The sequence below is a fragment of the Hemiscyllium ocellatum genome, chromosome 49, assembly GCF_020745735.1.
Source record: "Hemiscyllium ocellatum isolate sHemOce1 chromosome 49, sHemOce1.pat.X.cur, whole genome shotgun sequence".
In the NCBI taxonomy this organism is placed as follows: domain Eukaryota; kingdom Metazoa; phylum Chordata; class Chondrichthyes; order Orectolobiformes; family Hemiscylliidae; genus Hemiscyllium; species Hemiscyllium ocellatum.
In genome coordinates, this window is record NC_083449.1 from 2,669,457 (window position 1) to 2,687,363 (window position 17,907).

Genomic DNA, 17,907 nt, shown 5'->3' on the forward strand with positions numbered 1-17,907 from the left:
TGCAACGTTGTTGTCATTTATATAAATGATTTGATTGAGAAAATTGAAGTATGATTAGTAAGTTTGCAAATGACACCGAAATTCGTGGTGTAGCAAAAAGTGGAAAGGGTTAGCTGAAATTACAAAGAAATCTGAATCTGGGCAGAGGACTGGCAGATGGAGTTCAATTTGAATAAATGTGAGATATTGCATTTTGGTGATACAAACAAGGACAAGGTTTATTCAGTAAATGATTGGGCCTTCGGTAATGCTGTAGAAAATAGAGTCTTTGGGGTTCATTTATATAATTTTTTAAATTTGCGTCAAAGTTTGTTTAAGAAGGCATTTAATATGCATGACTTTATTGCTCAGAGATTTGAGTGTAGGAGTCGGGATGTTATACTGAGGTTGTGCAGGATGTTGGTGAGGCCTCTTCTGGAATACTGAGTGCAGTTCTGGTCGCCCCTGTTACAGGAAGGATACTGTTAAACTAGAGAGAGTTCCAAAATGAATTACCCGTATGTTACTGGGAATGGAGATGAAATTCGATTAGAAATTCAGTGACATTCTATACTGTCAGCAGAGAAAGTTGAGGGCTGACCTCATTGAGGTTTACAAAATCATGAGGGGCACAGATAAGGCGAATTACAAGAGTTTTTTTTTCCCTAGGGTGGGAGTTCAAAACTGAATGGCACATTTTAAATGTAAGCAGAGAGGAACTTTTAAAAAAAGTCTTTTGGGCAATTTTCTTAACACAGAGTGGTGGGCCTGTTGAATAAACTGCCAGAAGAATTGTTGGATGCAATTGCAATAACAAGGTTTAGCAGACATTTGGATAAGTTCACTCCAGGATATCCCAGATTCTCTCCTTATTCTAAGGACCGTAATTTCCCCTCCAACGTGATCATCAATGCCTTGCATTACACCTCCTCCACCTACCATACCTCTGCCCTTGAAAACCACCACTTGCACCGCAAAAAAAACATGGAATTCCCCAGATCCTTACCTACCATCTCACTAATTTGAGGAGACGGAGCGTTATCCTCCACCATTTCAATCATCGACAATTTGACTTTGCCACCAGATATATTTGGGTTCCTACCCCTGCATGTGTTCCACCGAGAATATTCACTCTGTGACTCCCTCGTTAGGTTCACGCCCGACACCTACCCACCAACCAAACCTGGCACCTTCGGTTGCTGTCACACGAGATGTAAAACCTGCGCCCACAGCTTCCTCCTCAAGCTCCAAAAGATTATTTAAAATCTGGCAGAGATTTTCCTGCATATCCACCCACCTCATCAACTGTTCCGTTGTTCTCAATGTGGTCTCCTCCACATTCGTGAGACAGGATGCCAACTTGTGGATCAATTCAGGGAATAACTCTGGGTCACACGCACCAAACACCCGATTGTCTTGTGGCCGTCCATTTCAACACCCGCCTTACTCGCCAAAGGTCGTACACATCCTGGGCATCCTCTACCGCCAAATCCAAGCCACCTGACGACTGAACGAAGCAAGCTTCATTTTCTGCCTTGGAATCCTCCAAACACACGGCATCAACATCAACTTCATTAGTTTCCAGATCTCTCCTCCCGCCACCTCCTCCCAAATTCAACCTTCCAACTCGGAAATGCCCTCTTGGCATATCATACCAATCCGAATTCCTTGCCATCCAATCTGCTGCACCTTTCCCTTCCAACCTAGTACAATCACCCCCACTGCGTCTACCTATCACCATCCCAACTATTCTCCTATTCATCTCTCAGCCCTCTAAAAAAAACCACCCCACATTCCTGACCAAGGGCCTTTTCCTGAATCAATGACTCTCCTATTCCTCGGATGCTGCCTGAACTGCTTTGTTTTTCCAGTGCCACACTTTTTGATTCTGACTCTCCAGCAGCTGCACTCCCCCCCCTTCTCCTAAATGTGTGAATAGGAAAGGTTTGGAAAATATGGGTTAAATGTAATAGGTTGGAGCAGTGTATGGAAAACTAGATTAGTTTCCCTACAGTGTGGGAACAGGCCCTTCGGCCCAACCAGTTCACGCCGACCCTCCGTAGAGTAACCCACCAAAACCCATTTCTACTTTGACTAATGCACCTAACATTATGGGCAATTCAGCATGGCCAATTCACCTGAATTGCACATCTTTGCACTGTGGGAGGAAGGGGAGAATATGCAGTCTCCACACAGACAATCCCCGAGACGCGAATCGATGCTGGGACCCTCGTGTTGTGAGGAAGCAGTGCTAACCACTGAACCACCATGCCAGCCATTTAGGAATATGGACTGGTTCGATCAAAGGCTCTCTTTCCATGCTGTTTGACTCTATGACTAGACAGGGTAAAAACAAGAAGGATGTTCCCAATAACCCTGTGAGTGGGATAGGTGTCCAGATCCGGGGGGCGAGGCGTGTCACAGTCTCAAGGAGATGGGCGTAGGACTGGGATGAGGAGAGGTGCTTTTACACAGACAGTGGTGCTCTTTCCTTGTCTGTCAACACATCACTTCATATTCTTATTCAACTAACTGATTGCATCAACTACAATTCACAATCACTATTGCCGACAGAATCCTTTACTCTGAGATCTGAGGTCATATGATATCAGTAAGAATTGTCAGTCCCATTCCTATTTATCTTGCTGATGTGCACTCTTATCTGCCTCCTGCTGCTATTGTAATAATCTTTGTCCTTGTCTTTTACTCTTACAAAAATATTTTATAAAGTGTCAATTTCTGTTATATTTGTATACCTTCTCATAATGATGCAACTTTTGCTTTCAATCTTAGATGCATATATGGCTTTCCATGTTGTCCCAGTTTCACATTTCGAAGGAAAGATCATGGAACTAAATTGTCGTACACAGACAATAGAAGTTGGGAGACAGAATTTACCTTTCACGAAAACGGCAAGATAATCCATTCAATGAAGTATAAAAACCGTGAATCTTCATACAGCATTAATGCAAACATTACCAATGACAGTGGATTGTGCAGATGCAAAAATTACCCACACACCTCACGCCCTGTTGGTGTTCAGGTTCAAGGTACGTATCTAATGTTAATCTAACGGGAGGCAATATTTATATTTCTCAGGATTGTTGATCTAAACATTGGAGACATTCTGAATTATGCAGTTCTGAAGAGTTCCTTCAGCCCGTTATGTCGGTATTGCCAAAGAAATATTAAATGTAAACGAGCCCCACTTTCCTGCACTAAGCCCCGTAGCTTTGAATGCTATTATATTTCAAGTGCTTGTCCACGTCCACGTTCACCTCTCAACTATCCACCCAGACAGTGCATTCAAGACCCCCACCACTATCCTCAAATTCCTGCCGCCATTCACTTTAAAATAATGCACCCCCCGCCCCCAATAACTGACCATTTGACCAACGGGAACAGCTGCTTCTTATCCCTACGTCCATGTCCTTCATAACCTTACACATCTATCAGGTCACTTCGCCCCACTTCGCCCCCCAACAACTTCTCAGCCAAAGCATAAGCAACCCAAGCTTATTCACTCTCATCATAACTCCCGCTCCCTTTGAGACAAGCAATTCCATCTCATTTCTGTACTCAATCTGCCTCACTCCCTTACCCTGAAACGATATCTGATCGTTCTAGACTGTCTCAGGAAGAAACATCCTCTCTTTGTCTTCCTTGTCAATACGTCTTCCTTTAATTGTTTATGAGCAATGGGAAAGATAGCAAAGTCACCGCAGCCCCTCTCTCTTCAGCGAGTGAGGACCCTTAGTGGTCATTTAATGTGAGGATCACCACACATCAGGAGAGGCGACAGATGCATTGGAGAGCCCTTCATGGTCACACTAGCCAGTGCAGAATTTGAACCCATGCCGTTGGTGTCGCTGTCCTCGCAGCAGTACAAACCCCCAAGTGACAGTGGTGTACAGAGAAGAGGATGCAGCCGTGAGAGTCATACATTGACTCCAACATGCAAGAAGGCCTTTAGCCCAACTCGTCCATTCTGACCAGGTTTCCTAAACTAGTCACACTTGCCTATGCATGGCACATACTCTTTTAAACTCTTCCTATCCATATACGTGTCCAAATAACTTTTAAATGCTATAATTGTACCAGTTTCCACCACTCCATCTGGCAGCACGTTCAATACATTCACTACTGTCTGTGTGAAACTATTGCCCCTTATGTCCCTTTTGCAAGTGTGAGCCGATCTATGCAAAGCATAACCTTACATACTTCTATCAAGTTTCCCCACAGCCTCCTCCGCCCAAAAGAAAACAATCTATGTTTTTCCAGCTTCTCATTATGACACCCTCTCCCTTTTGCAGGAGCGTCAGGCAGTAAAGAAGGTTGAGTGCTGTTCTCGTCCCCACATTATAGGATGCGTGTGGAGGCTTCAGAGATGGTGCAAAAGAGGTTTGCCAGAATGTTGCCTGGATTGGCATGTATTAGGTATGACGTGAGGTTGGACAAAATTGGATTGTTTTCACTAACAGCATCAGAGGCTGAGGTGTGGCCTGATCGAACTATATAAAATTATGAGAGGCGTGGAAAGGATGGAGAGTCAGAATCGTTTGCCTAGTTTGGAAGTGTCAAATACTAGGGGAACACAACTTTCAGGTGAGAGGGAGCAACTTTAAAGGAGATATTTGAGACAACGTTTTCTTTTAGACAGAGGATGGTATGTACCTGGAATGAAGAAGTAGAAGCAGATACAATAGTAGAGTTTAAGAAATATTTAGACAGACAATGAACAGGCAGAAATAGAGAATCATGGACCATGTGCAGGCAGATTGGATCAGAATAGAATAATAGCATGGTTGTGCACAGACATGGTCGGCTGAACGACTTGTTCCTGTGCTGTACTGTTCTACTTCCTACGAAATCAGAGTTCCACCTCGTGTTGGGCTTGAATCTGAATTCAATTCATTCGGGAATCAATGTGACTCCAGCCCTACAATCCTTAATTGCCGTCTGTGTCATTAGGGACCGGAGATAAGTGCCTGACTATCCAGTGACGCCCACAACCACTGCATGAATAAGAAAAAGAAGGACACGAAAATGGATGCGAATGTGATGAAATTCATAGTTGAGTTTGCAATTGACTACGCCTAACAAAGGGACCTAACATTTGTTCATATTTTCAGCAATTCCAGTGTCAAATCCATTTCTAATAATTCAACCCAGAAAGGAGTTAATCGAAGTAAACGCAGGATGCTTAATCTTTTCAGTCTCCTAAGGCTGTCTGCCGATTTATTACAATTCTACAAGGGCTCAAGCGAGGAATTGTATTGGAAGTTGCAACAGCACTGAAATTGTTTGCAACACTGGAGCCATGACCAGAAGGGATGAAGGGTTTTACCATTGTTCGGTGAGGAATGAGGCAAGAGTCCATCTGCACAGTGATGGCGTAGAGATCATAGTGATAGGTGTATTCACAAGACCTCTCTTCCAAAGAGTAATTGAACCATCAGCACAGGAGCAAAGTTGATGCTTTGACCTTCAATACCACACTAGATTAAAGCGACACAACCATTGGACGTTAGAGTCACAGAGCTATCCAACATGGAAACAGGCCCAACTCATCCATGACAACCAGGTTTTCAAAATAAACTAGTCCAATTTGCCTCCATTTGGCCCATATCCTTTTAAACTTTGCTACTCATGTACCTCTCAAAACGCCTATTAAACGTTGCAACTATATCCGCCTCTACCATTTGCGGTATAGCTCATTTCATATACAGAGCATCATCCGTCGGGTCCCTTCCCTCTTTCTCCTTAAAACTGTGTACCATCTAGTTTTAGACTCTCTTACCCAAGGCAATTACTTTGGTTATTAACCTTATCTATTTCCTTCATGATTTTCTAAATCTCCATGTGATCACACCTCAGCCTCTTACAATCCAGGAATAAAAGTCCCAGCCTTTCCAGGCTCTTGTTGTCAATCAAAAGATCTAGTCTCGCTAACAACCTTGTCAGTTTTTGAACCCCTTCTAGTTCAATAAAATCCTTCCTTGAGCAGGGCAAATCAACTCCTGTACTCAATGCTCTAACTGATGAAGGCAAGCATGCCAAATATGTTCTTCATCTCTCTGTGCATCTGCGATACCATTTTTACAGATTTGTAGCTGCATTCCTTGTTCTTTATGTTCGATAACATTCCTCAGGATCCTAGCATTAATTATGTAATTCCTGTCCTGGTCTGCCTGACCAAAATGTAACGGCTCACATCTCTCTGAATTAAATGCCATAAATAGGGAACATGGAACTTGGTAAATCAAGTCAACAAGTTCATTTTGTGTCTTAAACCATCATGTTACATTGAGACGTAGGAACCCGGAATATGTGAGCACTCGGTGCTTCGAGTCTGCAATGCCATTCAATATGACGATGGCAGCTCATCCAACTCGACAACAACTTAACATGGAATATATAAAAGGAGTGCATGAGTAGGTCATTCGGCCCTATTAACCTGCTCTGATCGTTCCCTGGGATCGTGACTGATCATCCATCACAGTTCCTGCTCTCCCACTCTCGCTGTAACCCCAAAGAACTTTATGTAGGTCGTTCCTAAACAGCATTCAATGTTCTGGTCCCAACCATTATCTGTGACAGAGAATTCGACAGGTTCCCCACTCTCTGGGTGAAGACATTTCTCTCCCTCTCAGTCTAGCTCGTCTCCTTTAGGCTGTTATCTCCTGGTTCTCGATTCCCCTACCACCTCCCACCCTATCATCAGGAGCAACCTTCCTGTGTTTACCATGTCTGGTTCTCTTAGAATTTTATAGTTTTCTATGAGATTCTAAAACCCGTCATTCTTCTAAACTCCGAATGTAATCTTTGTTCTGCCTATGATGGATTCCACACCATGTGATCAAATATCACTGTTATTGCTGTCGTACATTTCCCATCTCATATAGCGCTACATTACCCATATTGATTTCCTCCCTGTAATTTCTAAAAGCCACGCATAACCATTTTCTGTCCCAAATTCCTCTGGTCTTCTGACCAAAATATCAACGATTGTCAAACTAATGTTGATTGTGGAGAGAATGCCAGGCGTTTCGACTGAAAATTCCAGATGAGGGGCATTTGCCCAACACGTCGACTTTCCTGCTCCTCGGATGCTGCCTGACCTGCTGTGCTTTTCCAGCCCTGCTCCAACTTAGACTCTGATCTCTAGCATCTAGCAATCCTTACTTTCGTCCCGTTTCGACTGAAAAGTAAACTGATTGTTCAAGTTTGGATGAATGTCCGGGAGTAACAGTGTTTTTGAAGTTTTGTTTATTAAATCATTATGTGGGGAGAAATTCGTCAAAAAACCCGAATTTCTGAGAAGTGAGTGTCTTGCTGAACCCCTTCAGAGGGCATTCCGAAATAATTCACTTCGTTATGTGTTTGGAGTCACGTGGAGCTCCAGACCACGTGTTTGCTGATTGTTGATTTCTGATTGACTTCTCCAAATGACAACCTTTTGTCTCTGTTCAGTGGGATTTCATGAACCACCAATTTGAGCATTTCTGAGGATGTACACAACAAAAAAAAATAGGATGCAATGGTTGGTAATGGATGACAGGCATGCCGATGTCACTGAGAGTTATGTATTTACTCAAAGCCCAACGTTTATTGCCCACTCTCCTGTCTCTAGTTGCCCCTTTGAGAAGGTGGAAGTGAGCTGCTTTTTGAAACCGATACAGTCCATTTGATGTAGGTAGACTCAGGATGCCCTTTGGAAGGGAATTCCAGGATATTGACCCAGCAACAGTGAAGGAACAGTCGATTTATTTCCACGTCATGATGGTGAGCGTTTCGGAGGAAAAATTACAGCGAATGGTGCTCCCTGTGTCAGCTGCCCTTTTGCTTCTAGATTGAAGCAGCTATCGGTTTGGAAGGCGCTGTCTCTGGGCTTTGGTGAATTTCTGCAGTGAATCGTGTGGGTGGTACACACTGCTGCTGTAGAACGTCAGTGGTAGTTGAAGTTAATTTTTCTGGAGTTGGTGCCAATTAGGGCGGAGTTTGCTTTGTCGCTGGATGATGTTGAGCTTCTGTAGTGTTGTTGAATTTGCACACAACTAGAGGAATATTCTATCACGCTCTTGTTTATTCATTGTCGGTGGTGGACATTCCTTGGGGAATCAGGAGATGAATTGTTCCCTGCATGATTCCCAGTTTCTGACCTGCTGTAGCTGCCACAGTATTGCTTTGGCTTGGCGAAGAAGAACACCAATTCGACGGGAGAACCCATCCACCCGAGCATATGCTAAATAAAGACACGCATTGGAATTCCTAGAAACCTGGTATTCAAACTGAACTCCATCAATCAACCCCTCGATTTGGAACTTATTTACCAACCTTTGTTAAAAAAAAAGGAAATGATATCAGCTACCTTAGAAGACCAAGACACATAAATAGAAAGCGGGACAGAACACAGGCACTTCACCAGAGGCTCACTTATGATGCTTACTAGTATGGTGTCGGATCATCTGAGAGCAAACTTACGAGCTAAATGAGCAAAGTTACAGCCTGAACAACAGCCTTAGCTACAACCTTCTCAAAAATCGCAGTTTTCCCTGTGTTCCATACCTCATTATTTTCTGAACAAGCCTACAATGGGGAATCTCATCAAACACCTTGCTAATGTCCTTGCCCACCACATCCATTGCTCTACCTTCATCTATTTGTTTCTTCATATCCTCAAAGAATTCAATAAAGCTTGTGCGATATGGCCTACCCTCACAGAGCCAAGCTGATTATTTCTAATTAAACGATGGATTTCCACGTAATCATAAATCCCGTGTCTCAGAATTCTCTCCAATAAATTGCCGACCACTGACATAAGACTGACTGATCTGTAATTTCCAGAAATATTTCCATTCCCCTTCTTGAACAAGGGAAAAACATTTGCCACCCTCCAATCATCTGGTTCTATTCCATCGCCAATGGTGCAGCAATTTCTTCCCTCGCTGCTTGTAGTGACTCAGGATATATTCATTCCCATCCAGGGGATTTATATATCCCACGTTTTTCTCAATTTTAGCACATCCTCCTTCCTACCATCTATCTGTTCTTGCATAGAAATTCTGGATAAACATCTGAGCCATTAGATGGACTGGAGTGTGACTGTTTCCCTTCGAACTGCAGAGGCTGAGGGAGAATGCAGAGTTGGAATGCAGGAGTAGGCAATTGGACCGTTCTAGCCTGCCCCGCCCACTTGATAGGATCACGGCTGACCATCCAATTTAGTCCCCAGTTACCCGATTTCTACTTTGTACCGTTCAAACCCTTTAACCCAAGACATGAACTCCTTGTTGAGATCTACAAAACAATGAGGAGGCATTGATATGGCGAACAGGAAGAAACACTGTTTTCTGTTGAAGCGTGGAATCAATGAACGGGAGAGGGGCATACATTGAAAGTAAAGGGGATGTGAAGAAATTTTTTTTTTTTGCCCAGAGTGTGGTGGGGTATCTAGAACTTACTGTCCATCATCACAATGACGAAGGATTTAGATTGGCACTTCCTATGGACGAAGTGCAAGGGGAAATGGAACTGGAGAATCGTGAGGTGCCTGCTTTTGACTGGCACACATTCAATGGGTCGATTTGCCTTTTTCTGTGTTGTAGACCTCTACCTTTTCCAGAGTGCTCCGGCTGTTAATATCCTATGCTTGGATCTTCATCAGAATGGCTTACTTGCCTCAGCAAAGTTGATTTTATCTCAAGCTACGTATTTATTTTTAAAATTCACTTCGTGGGCGGCACTGGCTGGGCCCAGCATTTAATGCTTGTCCCTAGTTCCATTCAGAAGATGATGATGAGGTAATTTCTTGAACCGTTGTAGTACACCTGCTGTGGGGTGACCCACAATGCGCTTAGGAATGGAAAGTCATGTTTTTGACCCAGCGACTATGAATAAATGATGATATATTTCCAAGTCAGGATGGTGAGTGACTTGAGGTTGATGGTGTTTGCATATATATCTGTTACCTGCATTGTCTTTTTAGATGGATGTATTTGTGGGGATCGTAGATGATGTCTGACGATCTTTGCTGAATTTCTGCATTTCCTCTCGAAGGTAGTACACACTACTGCTACTGAATATCATTCGTGGAGGGAGTTCCAACGAAGTGGGCTGATTTGTCCTGGATGGTGTCTTGAGTGTTATTTGGGGCTCCATTCATTCAGGCAAGTGAGGAGCTTTCCATCACATTCTTGACTTGTGCCTTATAGATGGTGAAAAAGAATTTGGAGTTGAATTACCTTAAGTAACATTAGAAACAGAGGTTGCAGTACTCTGGTGTTTGGAAATCTAACAGACATTGGATACAATGAGGGAATACTGCAAAGTTGCGGTTCCTGAGACACACAAGTGCTCCGAGCTAAGGATAATGAAGAGCAGCACATTTCCTGTACCATAGCCTTCGAGCGGTCAGAGCTAACGTAGTTATCACTAATGATATCTATCGTTATGCATGTAATATGTTTGTCTGGATAGGGCCATAAGATATAGGAGCAGAATTCGGCCATTCAGTTCATCGAGTCAACTCTGTCACTCAAACACGGCAGATATGTTTCTCAACCTCATTCTCCTGTCTTCTCCCCATAAACCTTGGTTCCCCCTCACTAATCAAGCTCCTATCTCTGTTTCTGGTATAGATATTGACAGCGTATATCTATCTAACCTATGTATCATTTAGCCCATTATAATGAAGCTTTTTGATCGATAGGTGCTTCTTGTGTGCATTTTATCCGGATCTGGTTTTTTTCAGTAGCCACCATCAAGAAGACAATGGAGACTGGTAAAAATCTCATCTTCTCAATACTATGATTTTGTGTGAGAGAGAGAGGGTGAAAATCATTGCAACTCCAATAGTAGCGTGATCCCGATTGCTGTGGAAATATCTCTGTGTGTGTGACCAGTTCTGGACACATAAATACTGCAGTGTTTCTAGTGACTGGAGTGTAAGGTACAAAGGGTCTGCCAAAATACCTCTCCACCATTTACAAGGAACAGAGAGTAAACCAGCTAATCAGAAACAAGCCCCGATCTGAACTGCTGTGTACCTTTAATCTCCTGCAGATAGAGTAAAGGCAAACGTTTCAGATATGGTTTAAATGTTAGTAGTGACAAGGAACAAAAAAACACGCAGATCAAATAGAGAAGGATATAGTCGTATGGGTTACGATGGTGGTTGCTTCACAATTACGTGTGTGAAAAAGGAAATGGAATGTGCATTTTTCGCCTAACTGATGCAAATATAAATATTTTTCATATAAAACTAAGAATTGCAGTTGCTAGAGAACTGAAACAAATTTGGACAATTCTAGAAAAACTCCACAGGTCTGGTAGCATCTCTGGAGAGCAAGTATTATTTTCGTTACTTCATACTCAAGGCAAGACAATTTCTCAAATGCTATCATCTACTGAGTGAAGATGTTAGAGAAAGTAAAACCACTGCGTGGTATTTTTTGCTCAAAAAGATGAACTGAAAATTATCACATGTCTCCTTGTCAACGCCCACAAGGGACATTTGAACTCAACTTGACCTTATGTGCTTTGAAATCTGTCTCTCAGAACACATCCTAGACTTTGTCTTGATGAATGCACAGTAAATCGGAATGTCCTGCCAGACCATCATCCTGCTACCTCATGAGAGAGAGAGAGAGAGAGAGAGAGAGAGAGAGAGAGAGAGAGAGAGAGAAGGGTGGTGGTTTAACTTGAGAGCCATCATGTCCCATGAGAGGGGAGAGGATCAGAAGGAAAGTCCTTCAAGGACTCAGCTGGTTTGAAAACTATCCACACACTATTCCCAAGGTTTTGCATGCAATGCATGACAAAAGCTATCCTTCAGCCAGTTGAACTATTTGGGGAACTAACAGCATACAGTGGCTGAGACACCAATGTATGTCATCTGCATGGTTCACTCCTGTTAATTCATGTGCAACAGCGGGGCAAGTGATGTAAAGGCTGATGCGATTAAGAAAGTCTGCCTAAGGTGTTACACTGACCCGCTTCCTAAAAAAGAACAGCTAGAAGGATTTAATCAGAGCGAGTTTTCTAAATGCGATATTCTGAAGTGTCTGGGTTGTTTGAGAGGGTCAATTCAGAAAGTGTTGCACTGATATCTTTTAAAAGTTGACTAAAACACAGCTACGCTGCTGAAAGATTCAGCTACATCTTTGATGTTGATAAGCCCTTAGTGAGTCCGCTCAAATTCTTCATGTCTGCAAAGTGTTCCTTCGCAGCTCATTATGTTATAGTTTTTAGGCGACAGTGTTGGTTTCTCCTCTGACAGGAAGATGGCATGTTTCCTTTTCAGTCGAAATAGATCATGGCTATTGCTGCCGGAGTGCAGGTAGATTTATACCTTGCATCCACAGTGTAAAAGTTGAGCTGTTGATTCTAATCAGACCAATCGAATTTTACACGTTAGAATGTCGGAGCAGGTGTAATCCTCTCAGCCTTTATAGCCTCCTTCCCCTATTCATTAGGACCATCCAACTCACTCCCCTGCCCCTCTTCTCCCAAGCTCTCCCTTTACCCCAAGCAGTCCTTCTTGATAAAAACATTCAGCGTCCTGACGCCGACCACATTCTGCAGCAGGAATTCCACAGGCTCCTCACTCTCTGGGTGAAGACGTTTCTCCCCGCATCAATCATACCCTGTCTCCTTTAGAATGTTACTCCCTGGTTCTGTACTCCCTTTTGTTCATCGGGGACATCCTTCTTGTGTTTACCCTCTTTAGTCCTCTTAGCGATTTATAGATTTCTATTTGATTTCCCCTCATTCTTCTAAACGCCATCCATTGGTCCTGCCGTCCCAGGACTCAGTCTCGGAAACTCCATCCATAGCCAGAATGTTCTTCCTCAAATAAGGAGAATCCACACTGCACTGACAACACTTTAGGGTAACATACCACTCCGTCCAATTGCAGCAAGTCATCCCACATCATAGTGAGAATCCTCTCACTATGAAGGCCAACATCCCATGTACCGTGTTCACCGTCTGCTGATCCTGCAGTGTTCACTTTCAGCAACTGACTGCAGTTCTGCCCTTTCCCAGTCATTATCCTTCAGATAATAATCCACCTTATCGTTTTTGCTCTCAACTGAATAACCTCACGCTGATGCACATTAAACTGCATCTGCCATGCTTTGGCTCACTTGCTCAACATTGTCTAAATCATACTGAAAAATCTCTGAACCTTCCTTCATAACTCCCCTTTCTCCCAACTCTGTGTCTGCTTTTAAGCACAGTTGGAAATAATCAGCCATACTTTCCCAATGCGATAGACCATTCACTCTATGTCATTCCACGTACAATTGTCCATTATCATTTGTACCCAAAAGGTAGCAGCAGTAGCACCACTTCAGTTTGGACGCACAAGAGCTGCAGATGGGAATACTACCCTCGTGAGATCCGCTCTGAGCCAATCACCATCCTTTGGAAAAACATCAGCCTTCAGTGTCACAGGGTCGAAATACTGGAATTCCCTCCCTAAGTGAGTTGTGAGTCCACCTACAACACGGGGACTACAGTGGCTCAGGAATAGGACATAGAACATAGAACAATACAGCACAGAAAAGGCCCTTCGGCTCACAATGTTGTGCCGAACATTTGTCCTAGATTAAGCACCGAATCATGTACCTATCCAATTGCCGCTTCAAGGTCACCAATGTTTCTGACACTGCCACTCCCACAGGCAGCGCATTCCATGCCACCACCACTCTCTGGGTAAAGAACCTACCCCTGACATGCCCCCATGCCTTCCACCCTCCACCTTAAATTTATGTCCCCTTGTAACACTCTGTTGTACCCGGGAAAAAAGTCTCTGACTGTCTACTCTAACTATTCCCCTGATCATCTTATAAACTCTATCAAGTTACCCCTCATCCTTCGCCGTTCCAATGAGAAAAGGCCTAGCAGTCTCAACCCATCCTCGTACGACCTATTCTCCATTCCAGACAACACCCTGGTAAATCTCCTCTGCACCCTCTCCAAAGCTTCCACATTTTTCCTGAAGTGAGGAGACCAGAACTGCACACAGTACTCCAAATGTGGCCGTACCAAGGTTCTGTACAGCTGCAACATCACCGCACGACTCTTGAATTTAATCCCTCTGCTAATGATTGCTAATACACCATAGGCCTTCTTACAAGCTCTATGCACCTGAGTGGCAACTTTCAAAGATCTATGAACATAGACCCCAAGATCCCTCTGCTCCTCCGCCTTACTAAGGACCCTACCGTTAACCCTGTATTCCGCATTCTTATCTGTCCTTCAGCTCACCATCGCATTTAGCTCACCATCGCATTTTCAAGGGAGCAACTAGAAAGTGGGCAACAAAAGTCTGGCCTAGCCAGGGATACTGCCGTCCCATATGTGGATGGCAACAAAATCAAAATTCCATTCGACTTCTCTGCTCTAAAGTAAACAAACCGATCTTGTACAGCTTCTCTTCATCGTGAAATGCTCCATCCCAGGGAGTATCTTGATGAATCTCCTCTGCACCCGTCCAGTGCAATCATATCCTTCCTATAGTGTGGAGTGTGGAATTGCAGGCAGTGCTCCAGCTGTGACTTCAACAAAGTCCTGAAACACTCAACATCACCTTTCTGCTTTTATAGTCTATATGGCACACCGCAGGAGCGTGTGGGACTTGAACACGGCCTGTTGGGACATTAACACTGTGTCACCAGATTTCGAACTCTCAAAACCTGAAAGGTCTGCTGTTCATTCCCATTTTCCCCAGATACGCGATGCTAACTGCTTACCAAGAGATCTTTCCCTCCCTTCAGCTTCCTTCTCCCTCTCCATTCCAGTTTTCTTCCGAAATCGTTCAATTGAAGGATCCCAAGACTGACCCCGATGATTATTTTGTCACATATTGCACGCTGAACCTCAGCGAGCCATCGCAGGAAGAAGACGGACAAGATGAAAACGTTTACGAGAATAATCCATGCAAGTAAACTGCAATAAGACAGACAGGGAGGATGGGAGGGATTCGTTCAACGCTATCAACAGTGCGGTGAAGAGGTACAATATAACTCTTGCGTATAGTTAACAAACTTGTGAACGTTATGAAAGAATCATTGTTTCACAAGTCATTTGATGCCACTCATTTTCTTCTGGGGAAGCTATTTTCACGTGACTGCGATTGTCAATCTTTTCTGGACCTCGCACTTGCTTGGTTTTGAATTTACCAAACTCTTTAGGCTGCTAGTGCTTTTTAGAACTTTAATACTGCCTCTCTTTCGCTCTCATGTACTTATCTGAAAATTGAGCGTTTCCGTAGGTCCACGTATAAGGGAAGGAATGCATCCCTTGCCCCTTTCAATGAATGGACGATAAGCAATCTCTCTCATTCTGACTAACTTTGAACAGGACATGTCTGACGGATGTGACGGGCAGGAGATACTTTAACAGAAACCAGGCAATTTCAATGTTTACTTTTCAGAGTGAAAGTGTACTTGGGCGTGAGTCTTCAATTCGCAACTTCTGACCCCACAGACGGAATGGACACTAAGCCACAAGCCATCGACGACCCGGATGGAGGAGACACGACTGACAGGGAGTGTCTACGGAAAAGCATAGATCCGACAACCTGCTGGAAGTCTTCCCTATCTTTCTGAGATTTCGAATCCCATTGTGGGAATGCATGAGTTTTCTCTCACTGTAGATGCTTTGGAAACGCCACAAAAATATGGATTGGGATGTCAAACACTTCCAAAGCAGCAGACGTCAATTTAGAAAAAAGGAATAGATTACCTGGTGGATTTATCAGTGAACTGTTAACCCAAATACCTCAGTAATATTCTGGGGACTCGGTGTGAATCCCATCACTGTAGATGGTGGAATTTAAATTCAACAACATTCTGGAATTACACCGCTGATACTGAACGTGACTCCATTGACCATTAAACCCATCTGGTTCACCAATGTCTTTGAGGGAAGGAAACTGCCATCCTTACCTGGTCAGGCCTACATGTTTCACCAGACCCACAGCAATGTGGTTGACTCTTAACTGTCCTCTGGGAAATTAGGAATGGGCAATAAATGCTGACCTATCCCGTGATGCCCTCCTCCACTGAATAAAATAAAAGTTGGCCACTCAGTCCGGAGGTAGATAAAATACCAGGGCAACATTTAAGGGATCGGCTTATGAAAATGCAGGCATTGTTGAAGATTCTAATATTTTAACAACCCTCGTACTGATCTGTAAATTCTTGCCCACCAAGAAATGATAAGTGCAGCTCTAATTACAAACCGATAAACATCATCAGGGACAACGACAGCGTGAATACTGAAGGTGTTGGTCAAAAGGTGCCATGTATATTTGAACGGAACAGCAGGACGAGCCGATGAATTGTTAAAGGTTGGAGCAATCAAAGACTGTGACTGAGCAGCAGGGCATTGCTGGCAACAACAGCATGAGTTCCCTGATCAACGAGTCGTAGAGTCATACATCACTGAAATAGACAATTCAAGCCAACTCATCCGTGTTGACCAGACTTCCTCAACTGAACCAACTCCATTTGTCTGCAGTTGACTCATATCCCCCTAAACCTTTCCTATCCATATATTTGTCAAAATGTCCCTTAAATGTTGTAACCATACCCGCCCGCATAACTAACTCTGGCTGTTCGTTCCATCTATGCATCATCCATCTTATGCACTCAATTTTGAAGTCTCTAAAATGGAGAAAACTTGAGAGGAAATGAGGGGAGGAGGACAGGATGGGGAGGAAAAACAGTGGAGGGGATAGATTAAGAATTTGGGGAAACAGGGGAGGCGACCGAGGGGGATATAGTGAACAGAGGAGAGGTGTAGAGAGGGGGGACAAGGGAAACAGAGGAGAGAATAGAGTGGGGTGTTGGGGAAGACTGGGAGAGGGAAAGAATACGAGAGCAGGGGAAACCGTGGAGAGAATAGAGTGGGAGATTCGGGGAAACAGTGGAGAGGGATAGGGTGGTGGAGCAGGGATATAGTGGAGGGCTACATCGGGAGGGTAGGGGAAAAACAGGAGGAGATAAAGTCGTCCGGGTAAAACAGGGGGCGGAGCATAGTGTTAGAGGGAAAGGAAAATGGGATGGAGATAGAGTGTGACAAGATTGAGAAGGAATTAGCAGAGAGGATATTCAGGGGAACTCGGCATGGGAAATAGAGTGGGGGGACGTTGATGGGAAAGGCGACAGAGTGAGAGGAGATTTAGGCGAAATGGGGAGAAGGCAGATTAGGGAAGATTGAAAGGAAACGGAGAGGAGGCAGAGTGGAGGGAAAATGTGGTAAAACAGTGTGGGGTGTAGAGTAGGGGAATGGTGAATTAGAACGAGTAGGGGTGAAAGGGGATAGAGAGGAGAAATGGTGGAGGAAGATCGAGGGGACTGAAAGGGGATAGAGAGGGAAATGGGGGTAGGGGATAGAGTGGGAAGGGATACTGGGAATATGGGAGCAGGGGAGTAGATCCGGGGGCATTGACGGAAAATGGGGAAGGGGATTCAGTGTGGGAGGATTATGGGGAACGAGACTGATTGGGGTGCAGGGGATGGAAGCGAGATGGATTGGGGGCAGGGAGTGTGATAGAGTTGGGAGAGGAGTATAGATGGGGAAACAGGTGATGGGTATAGAATGGGGGACAGAGGCAACATGCAGGGTGATAGAATGGGGCCAAGGGGAGTGGGTAGAGAGGAGGCCGGGAAAACGGGGGTGGGGGAATAGAGTATAGGGACAGGTGAAAGAGGTGACAGGGATAGATTTCTGGGAAGGGAAACAGGGAGTGGGGATAGAGCGGGAGTGAGATTGAGGGGAAATATGTTGCGATAGAGTGGGAGGAGGAGGGAAGGGGCAAATAGTGTGGTGAAGGGAAATAGGGAAGGAGGATAGACTGTGGTGGCCGAAATTGAAGGGGAATGATGGGCGAAGTAGAGAGTGGACAGAGATTGA